The sequence below is a fragment of the Vespa velutina genome, chromosome 4 (assembly GCF_912470025.1).
Source record: "Vespa velutina chromosome 4, iVesVel2.1, whole genome shotgun sequence".
NCBI classification, from domain to species: Eukaryota; Metazoa; Arthropoda; class Insecta; order Hymenoptera; family Vespidae; genus Vespa; species Vespa velutina.
Window position 1 is genome coordinate 1,697,424 of NC_062191.1, and position 10,000 is coordinate 1,707,423.

Here is a 10,000-nt window from a genome sequence, read left to right on the forward strand (position 1 = left end):
TCTTTCTTGAAGAAATAGATCGATTCCATTCGTTTTACTTTACTTTTTCAATGATATTCTTCACGTCAACAAATATATTTGTATATACATATACACACACAAACACACACATACACACACACACACATATATATATATATATATATATTTACGGACGAGTAAATAATTAATTAGAAGCTTGGTGCGAGGAAGGATTCGATGGCGGCGCAGCTGCGTTAGTTCACCCCTAACAGGGCTTAGTCTAATAGAAGTCCGCGGGACTCGTCTGGCAAGCAGGGGGTAACCTCGACCCCCTTCTAATGCAAGAAAGAGAGAGAAAGAGAAAGAGAGAGTAATTATCCTAGGAACCAATCGATATTTCGATCAACGTGTCGGCCTTTGATGCTCGTCGTCGAAAAGAATCGACGAGGCTAGCCGAGGCCGTTAGTCTAACCGCATTATCGTGTTTCCTACGTTATAGTTAGTTGGTAGTAACTTCCTACCCTTTTTTCGTTAGGCCCACGATCAACTTATCGTCCGATCGTAATTTTCACACGTTGGAAAAACTATACATATGTACGCGCCTGTCGATTCATTGATAACATTGATTATCTCGAAATATTTTACATCATCGTTCTTCTATAAATCATTTAAATCAAATTAAATATCATTAGATCTTTTATTAATCATTAAGCTAAATTATAATATTATCAGAGACTATTTATTTATTTCGTTCGTATCGATTCGCTTCATTCTTTTTTTTTTTCTTTCTTTCTTTTTTCCCTTTTTTTATTAATTATTTATTATCTCTTCTTTTTCTTAAAATATAATCGCATCTTTTTCTTTCTTTTTCTTTTTTTTTTCTTTTTTTTTCTCGATTTTTTTGACTTTTGCTTTCTCTTTTCTTTTTTCTTTTCTTTTCTTTTCTTTTTTTTTTTCCTTCGGTTACTCCGTTCTTCGAACCGATTCGAGTTAAAATTACGTCAGGCTCAGAGATCCCTCAAGCTTTTGCGAGCTTCTCTTTCTTAAGAGAAGTGGAGAAAGGTGGAAAGGTTTATCTTTCTCTTTTCTTTCTTCCTTTTTTTATTCTGACTTCGTGGAATACGAAATAGTGGTGTATCTCTTCAAAGTGTCGGACACGAAGAGCCAGGAAGAATTTCTTTATCGATTATTATCGACTAAAAGCACATGCCGGAACGTGCTGGTAGAAACGAATAGAGCGGCTCCCATGGTGTATACCTTATGTATTTATAAGATCTTTCGTCACGACGACGAAACACAAAATGCGGCGGCCACGGCAAAACGATTATTTAATCGGCTTCTCCCGTGCCAAACGCATTACATTATCTCTCTCTCTCTCTCTTTCTCTCTCTCTTTCTTTTATTTTTTTTCTCTGTCTGAAATGCTCCTATCAAAAAGTAGGAAAGATAATCGAAGCATGAAGTCAACATTTCTCATATCATATTTCTCTCTTTATTTCTCATTCTATTATACATATCTTGGACGATTGCCGCGTTTGGGAATGAAATTAGAGCATAAGCACTATTGCATTAATACAATATTTATTTAACATGGTATAATATTTATTTATGTCAAATCAATTTCATAATAAACGCTGCGACGACGGAGGCGGCGACAATCGCAATGGTCAGTTTAAAAAAAAAAGAAAAAGAAAGAAAATGAAACAAAATCAAAAAAAAAAAAAAAAAAAAAAAAAAAAAAAAAAAGAAATTATATCTCGAATAAAAATATCGAGGATCTTTTCAATTTCTTTTTTTTCTTTTTGTTTTTTTCTCTCTCCCCTCTCTCTTCTTCGTACAAATACATATATTATATCAGATCTTTCCTCTATGCAAATATTCCCGTATATATTTCCCCAAAAGATATTTTTTTTTAACGATGAAAGAGTTAAGAAAAAAGAATGAATAAGAAAAGAGAGAGAGAGAGAGAGAGAGGGAAAGAAAAAATTGTTCGGCAAGGAGCGTCAGGGAGAACTTCCCTTTGATAAGACCTATTGTACAATAATATTTTTCGAAATATCATCTAAGAAGATTTCGTGAATCAAGAAAATATTGGAAAGGAAAAACGGGCTCGAGAATGAGATCTAATATAAAGTGCAACGTGGATCGAGAATAACGTTGTTGAAAGTGGTTCTCCCGAGGGCAATACGCTCGCGATACGGACCTCTTTGGTTCGTTACAATACGAAGACTGGCCGGTCCCACAGTCCTGCCTGATTGCCGGTTAAAAGATCAGCGAAGTGTGACAGGGCCGTTTCTCCGTCGCGTTTCAGGAGAAAGAGCGAGACGGAGGGGCGGGGAGGGGGGGGGCGAGGGAGGCGTACACGCGTTCACATTGGCGACACACTGGAAGAGAAGGAAGAGGATAAGAAAGAAGAAGAGGAGAAGAAGAAGGAGGAGGAGAAAGAGGAGGAGGAGGAGGATGAGGAATCATGGTCTCTAATTTTTACGGTGTAACCACCTGAGCGTCTCTCTTTTCTATATATTTACAAGTACAACCAAGCTGGCCATTAAATCCGATAATTAATCACAATCGTATCTATTAACGGGCGTCCTTAATTGCTGTTATCCGCAAAGGAAAGAAGTACTTCTTCGCTAGGAAAAAAGTCGAAGGAAGAGGGAGGACTTACTTGGACGGACCGACCCAGGATGTGACCGAAGAATGGGCCTTATGTTGTTCTCTTTCTATCTCTCTCTCTCTCTCTCTCTCTCTCTCTCTCTCTCTCTCTCTCTCTCTCTCTCTCTCTCTCTCTCTCTATTTTTCTTTGCTTCCTCCCCTTTCGTGCGAAACCGTCGACGAAAATTTCACGATTAAAATTCAGAGCAACGACGTTTATCCTACTGATATATGACCATATCTCCTCCTTCGGATATATATAATAACTTTTGTGTGTGATATGAAGATGATTAAAAAAAGAAAGAAAAAAGAAGATGAAAAGAAAGAAAAGCAAGAAAAGGAAAAAGCAAAAAAAGAAAAAAAAAAAGAGGAAAAGAGAGAAAAATGTATTTATCGGCAACGTAAAACAACTAATTTCGTTAAAACGTACTTACCAAATTAGCCGGGCTCCGTTCCGTGAAAAATAAACGTGGAAATAGTCCTTAGGACGTTGACGCTAGGAAATGGCGGCATCTTCGAGGCGACTCTAACGATGCTCGCGCGCACCGTACAACCACCATCGAACTCGTACACAGCTATCTACTTACTTTAGTGGTCAGCGTGGAAGAAAAGAATTAGCTAGACGGGGGCGCGTCTCATCTAGGTCACTCACACACGCTTCGTATTCCCTATCTCTTTCTCTCTCTCTCTCTCTCTCTCTCTCTCGTATTCTTACGAATACATACATACCTACATACATACATACATACATACATAGACATAGGTATAGACTAAGACACACATATGTGCTCGGGTGCGGCGCAAGGAGGCTCATTACGGGACGACGGTGGCGAGGGGACGTGCAGCAAAAGAGGCGAGCGTTAATTAAGAACAGACTCGCCACCCCCTAAGTAAGGAGCTTCGGCCGAACAACCCCTGCTTCCTTTCTCTTCCTCTCTCTCTCTCTCTCTCTCTCTCTCTATCTCTTTCTTTCTTTCTTTCTTTCTCTTTTCTTCTTCTTTCTCTTATTCTTTTTCTTCCTTCTTCCTGTTCACTTCCTCCTATTCTTCCTCCTTCCTCTAGTCTACCATTACCACCACTAGTATCTTTAGTTACTCCGAGCATCTCCTTTCTTTCTCTTTCTCTCTTTCTTTCTCTCTCTCTCTCTCTCTCTCTTTCTCTATCTCTCTCTCTACTCTTTCCTTCCCGCAACCCACGAAGTCTCCTTCTTATGTCCAGGACGCCTTAGTCCAGGGATGGAAAATTCTCTCGGAGGTATCTAACCAGGCGAGTTACTGGCGAGTACCCATATCCAGAACATCGAGTCTATATGGACGGAAGCTCTGCAAGGGAAAAGGATGATACCGTGAAAAAAAAAAAAAAAAAAAAAAAAAAAATTAACAGACATCATCCAATATTCTATAACGATAGACGATGAAATTGTCAAGTTAAACCTCATCAGCGTTTTTCCTTCGATCTTTCTATCTCTACCTGTCTATAATACCATATTATATATCTCTCTCTCTCTCTCTCTCTCTCTCTCTTTCCCCTTTTCGGCTTCGATTTTCACGGATTTCCATCGTGCTGACCCGGCAGGGTACCGCGATTGAGACGATTCCTTTTCACACGCTCGGACTGTAGAAATCTTTCGATGAGGACTTGGACTATCTAAAGATAAGTCTACGATCTCTCTCTCTCTCTCTCTCTCTCTCTCTCTCACTCTCTCTCTCTCCCTTCTATCCTTCTATCTTTCTTTCGTAGCATGGAAAATGCGACTATGCAAATCCCGTAAGAATGGATAAAATTGACGAGACGAATCATATTCTTGAAATCTTTCGAAGATATAATTTTTTCTTTTCCTTTTTCTTCTTTCTTTCTTTTCTTCCTTTCTTTTCTTACTGCCTATTATACGCGTGAAAAAAAAAAAGAAAAAAAAAAAAACGTTATACATCATATATAACGGATATTGTTCGTTGTTTTGTTCATCATCGAAAAACCATAGACAATATAACGTATAAAGTTGGGACAATGATGATCGTCCGAGATCTCATCGCGACGATACGAAGGCACACATGTCGCGAGAGTGTTACACAATGGCTCTTCCTACTCTCTCTCTCTCTCTCTCTCTCTCTAGCGTTCTTTAGTCCGCCGAAAAAAAAAGTCACCCAACTGTTCATCATCCCCCCGAGCTACGGTAAGCTCCCTTCCCCATGTTAGGGGTAAGTCCCGCTCTTCGTTCGATTGTTTCCAACAGGTTTGCCAGCTTTTGTTTCAGTCTCAGTTCTCATGCACCCAGAAACTGGTCATTGCTCGAACACCCCTCCCATGCCCCTCTCCTATCTCCTTCTCGTACCCCCCCATCCCACCACACCCCGCTCCCTCCCCACTCCACCCCTTAGAAGCGCCTTCTGAACAATGACCTTCGAGGCCGTTAGCTCGACGCGAGCAATAACGACCCGCATTAACCGGAACGCAAAGAGAAAGAGAAAGATAGAAATAGAGACAGAGAGAGAGAGAGAGAGAGAGAGAGAGAGAGAGAATGAGAGAAAGAAAGAATAGCCCATGAACAAGAGGAGAATTCATTCTGCCAGGACTCGATTTAAATCGGATTGTACGTTGACGGACGTGTCTAGGATCACGTTTTATCGAGATAATGTAGCCCTGATTTAAATCATGATTTAGGTTACGATACGTACCGTTACGAATGCCTTCTCCCAATATCTCTCTTTTATCCACTTTCGATTAGGGTAAACCAACCAGCGAATTTATTCGGCGTTAATCCAAATTTAAGAAGGAGATCGAATGAATGAATTAAAAAATGACGATAATAGGAATCGAATAATATTTCAAATGAAAGATATCGTATAAAATTATTTCGAATGATATGATAGAAATTTCTTTTTTCTTCCATTATCTTACGGTTATTTCGAATTACATGCATTGTAAAAAGAAAAGAAAAAAAGAAAGGAAAAGAAGAAGAAAAAGAAAAAAATCGCGATGGATGTCTGACAAGCGTCAACAAAGAAATAATAGGGTTGACAATAATCCACTCGTTTGTTCACGAAGAAATTAATAAGAGAGCGAGAGCGAGAGAGAGAGATGGAAGGAGGGTAGAGAGATAGTCGTCGAGGGTTTTTCTTCGTGTTAAATCGAGAATCGGTTGCGGCCCTTTCTTTCTTTTTTTTTTCTTTTTTTATTTTTTTCTTTTCTTTTTTACGTAATTATTCGCCTTTCTTCGCGGTAACCTTCCAGCGTTGAGAATTGTCGGTGTTAAGCTTCTAGACGGGCTCCATTCCTTTTTGCACTTTATTTATATGTGCATGGGAATTGACTGGAAATGACGTTAAATGCTTTCCTCGTAATCGCGATGACTTGGAACGATATTCAAGACTCGTCGTCTACGTCATCGTGCATTGCATAATGGTAAGGTAAAGGCTCGTTTAAATAAATTACGCTTCGTGTCCTTACCTATGTATGTACATACGTATATGCATACGTACGTACTTACGTACTTAACTTAGTTACTTACGTATATAAGTGAGGTAAACGGCAACAAAGCAAGAACGTTTGTTCGATCCCTTTTGAGAAAAAAAAAAAAAAACCAAAAAAAAAGAAAAAAAAGAAAAGAAAAAAAAAATACGAAAAAAAAATGTCGAGAAAAAGAACGGGATAATTCAGGCTTTAGGGATCTCGTTCGAGAGAGATTAAATACGCCAATAGAAGGTCGTTTTATGAAAGCGTTTATTCTCTCTCTCTCTCTCTCTCTCTCATTTTGACTCTGTCAATCACTCTTTGCAACTTTTGGAAACGATTTGACAATCCTTTTCAATATCTTTCCTTTACGATCTAAGCAATTCTTCGGATTTTTATTGTCGAAATTAATTCGTAAAAGAACATTATTGTTTATATTTAAGCTTACCAGCGATGTTACGTAAATATCAAACGCGACATAAGTATAAATACATATATCTACGTACGTATGTACGAAGGCCAGAAAAGGATCGTCTGTGATAGAGTAAAGGTCGTCGAAGTGATCGTATACATATATATATATATATATATATCAACAATGTTATACGACACTGTTATACGTACATACGTACACATACATATAATACACGTAAGTATACATTTTCGAGGTTGGCTTAGATTAGGTGATCGATGAACGAGGAGAATGAGAATGGCGGGGGAGGAGAAAGAGGATGGCGTGGACGAAAGTCGTAGAACGGAATCGTAGAAAGAATCCGAACTGAGCTGTGAAAAAGAAACAAGCGAATGAATCCGCAAAATTAAACAAATACCTTATTGACACGCTTGATCCTTTGGTACAGAGGTAGCATCCCCCCCTACCAACCCAACCCCATCGGTTCTTTTCTTAAGGGGGTGTGAAAAGGAAGACGATGGCGATGGCAAGACCACCACGTTGATTCTGAGGGGATGAGGAAAACCGAGAAAGAAGACAGAGAGAGAGAGACAGAGAGAGAAAGAGAAAGAGAGAGAGAGAGAGGAAGACAGACAGAGAAAAAGACTTGGCAATCCGAATGAACGAACTACATCGCATACAGGGTCTTAGTAGGACTTAACGAATATTGCCGTCGATATCCAGAAGCCTCGATATCCAGCTCTCTCTCCCTCTCTCTCTCTCTCTCTCTCTCTCTCTCTTTGTCTCTTTCGCACAAGTACGAATAAGAAAGAAAGAGAGACTCACGAATTTCTCTCTTCGGCAAGTCGCCAACGATTCGACGAATCCCCGAGCCTTATATTTTTTTCTTTTTCTCTTTTTTTCTTCTCTTTTCTTTTCCTTTTTTTTCTTTTTTTTTTTTTTTTTTTTTTTTTTCTCCTTTTCTCCCTCCCCCTCTCTCTCTCTCTCTCCATCGTTCGTTTTTAGAATCGACATCTTTACAACTCGCGTTCTCATTGTTGGATATTAAAATATATAGATAAAACTATAAAGAGCTATATACTTTGATACACATGTCTTTCTATCTGTGAGTGCGTGTGTATGCTAGGAAAAAGATCCATACGTATTTATGTATATACGTATATATGAGTTTATATATATATATATATATATATATATATATATATATATATGTATATATATTTTCACGTATCTACAAGTGAGTCAGATTTTAACAGCTTTTCTGCGGACGGACGCTAAGCGCTTGGATGAGAAAAGCTGAAATAGTCGTCGAATTGGATTTCTCGAAGTAGGCGTTATCCCGATGACGTACTTTGATGCCTTTCAATATACCTTAGAAAAAGCACTCGATCGTACTTTTTCGTAAAATTTCGTACAGAACGAACGAACGAACGAACGAACGAACGAACGAACGAACGAATGAACGAAGGAACGAACGAACGTTGAGATTCAGAATTTATGTTACGTCACGGAAAGCTTTCTGGGTTGTTGCACGCTGAGTTAAAGAGAATGAGAGAGAGAGAGAGAGAGGGAGAGAGGGAGAGATAGAGAGAGAAGGAGAGAAAGAAGAGACGGAGGACAGGGCAGATAAATTAGCACGAGTAATGAAGACCGAGCTTCGCGTCTGATTAAACAAACACAGGGAAGAAACGAGTTCGCTCGGTTCCACGACGGACGAACGTTACTAAAGAGAAAGAGTGAGAGAGAGAGAGAGAGAGAGAAAGAGAGAAAGAGAGAGGAGAACTGGTGGAAGTAGAAGAAGAATCTGCGATTCTTACTTTCGACCAAGCGAAGAGCCCCCGTTCTATTCTGCTTCTAATTAACTAAAGCGGACGTGGTCGCACATTCCAAGATATTGCTTTTGACTATTACTCTTCCACGAGTTCTACTACTTTCTTTTCTCTCTCTCTCTCTCTCTCTCTTTATTTTTCTCTCCCTTTCTCTCTCTCTCTTTCTCTTGGTTGCTTGCTTACTTAGTTACTTACTTGACTTTCTTAGTTTTATTTCTGCCCTGGCACACGACGTGCCTTTTAACTTATCTCTAAAATTCTTTTTCCTTGAGAATAACCCGTTAAGATTTCGCGGTTAAGATTCATGTAAAGGAAAATTCATATCCGATTAAATTTGATTTCTTTATGTAACGGGAATAAATTAGATAAAAAATAATACGAAGATTTTTTTTTTTCAGTAGGAAAATTCAAGGGGAAAAAGGGATAGGTAGGGGTAGGGAAAGGAAAGGGAAGGAAGGAAGGGATATTTTATCATTTAATTTGTATCGATTCAGATTTTGCTTCTATCGTAACGATTAAGAATGATCGATCGATCGATCGATCGATCGATCGAAATTGATTCTACTTTAATAATATTTATTTTCAAACGATTTCGCGTCGGTCTTTCTTCCTTTCTTTCCTTCTTTCCTTCTAATGAGAAAGTTGAAACGTCATCGTTAGATCTCGCGATGATCTCTTAAATGGATGACGTTGTTGAAGCTATAACATCGACCGAGATTTTATTTATAATCTCCTGCTTTTTATCTTTTCATTTATTACTTTTTTCTTTTTTTATTTCTTTCTTTCTATCTTTCTTTTTTAACTGTCCCGTTGACGAAGAATTAGTGATCACGGCTGCTACACTACTTTTTCTCACAATTTGTTGAAAAGATCGAAAGATAGAGGGAGACGGACAGACGGACACGGAGAAAAAGAAAGAGAGAGAGACAGAGAGAGAAGGAGGAGGAGGAGGAAGAGGAGAGGGGGAGGAGGAGGAGGAGGAGAATAAACGAGACAAGGACAGTGCTAGGTGAAAAAATAAATCGGACGGTAATAATTATTATCGAGCTACTTCGCGCTTGCTCGCTCGCTCGCTTGCTCGCTCGCGAGAAAGAAAGAGAGAGAAAGAGAGAGAGAGAGCGTAGAGGGGTTAGGGGGAAGAGATCAGCGGGTTCTCCGAGTTCGTTCTTTGCGAATTCAGGCTGCCAAGGCAAGGACGTTCAAGTTTAAACGAAAATAAAAATTCACCCGTCCGTACTAATTATAGAAATCCGCTCATCGAGGCGCAACACAGCATCGCCTCTTGAATTACCGGTACGCATGTACCTGGAATTATACCGGGTGTGTCGAACATTTTCTTCTCTCAAGGAGAGTCGAACAAGGTGAGAGAAAGAAGGAACGAGATAGAACCAAAGAGAGAGAGAGAGAGAGAGAGAGAGAGAGAGAAAGAGAGAGAAAGATAGAGATTGAGAGGCGTTCCTTCTTGGTCGTCCCACGCCCGATAAACCGAGAGAAATTAATATCGTTTTTATCGAAGAAGCCACGAAGGTAATTAGATCCTGGCCGAGCATCTCCTTACAGCTACGCCGCCTGGCGTAATCAAGGATCGTGTTCTCGTTACTTCGTGACGCGTTATAACTCTGTTCTTTCGTCGTTGCCGAGATATTACGAGCGATGAACCGGACGCAAGCTCGCACGTATTAACTACTACAACA

The 10,000-nt window shown here is 39.4% G+C and overlaps 1 protein-coding gene across 10 annotated transcripts in view; it reads left to right on the forward strand.

The window, feature by feature from the left end:
• The window catches only part of LOC124948700 (zinc finger homeobox protein 3), a 402,750-nt gene that overhangs the window by 76,029 nt on the left and 316,721 nt on the right, over positions 1–10,000 (forward strand). The window contains exon 1 of one of the 10 annotated variants that reach the window (XM_047492692.1): positions 9,716–9,833. The exons of the other annotated variants lie outside the window; for them this stretch is intronic. The gene's annotated coding sequence lies outside the window, so the exon portion shown is untranslated. Of the gene's footprint in view, positions 1–9,715; positions 9,834–10,000 lie in introns of those variants that run through there. 10 annotated transcript variants of the gene reach the window in all.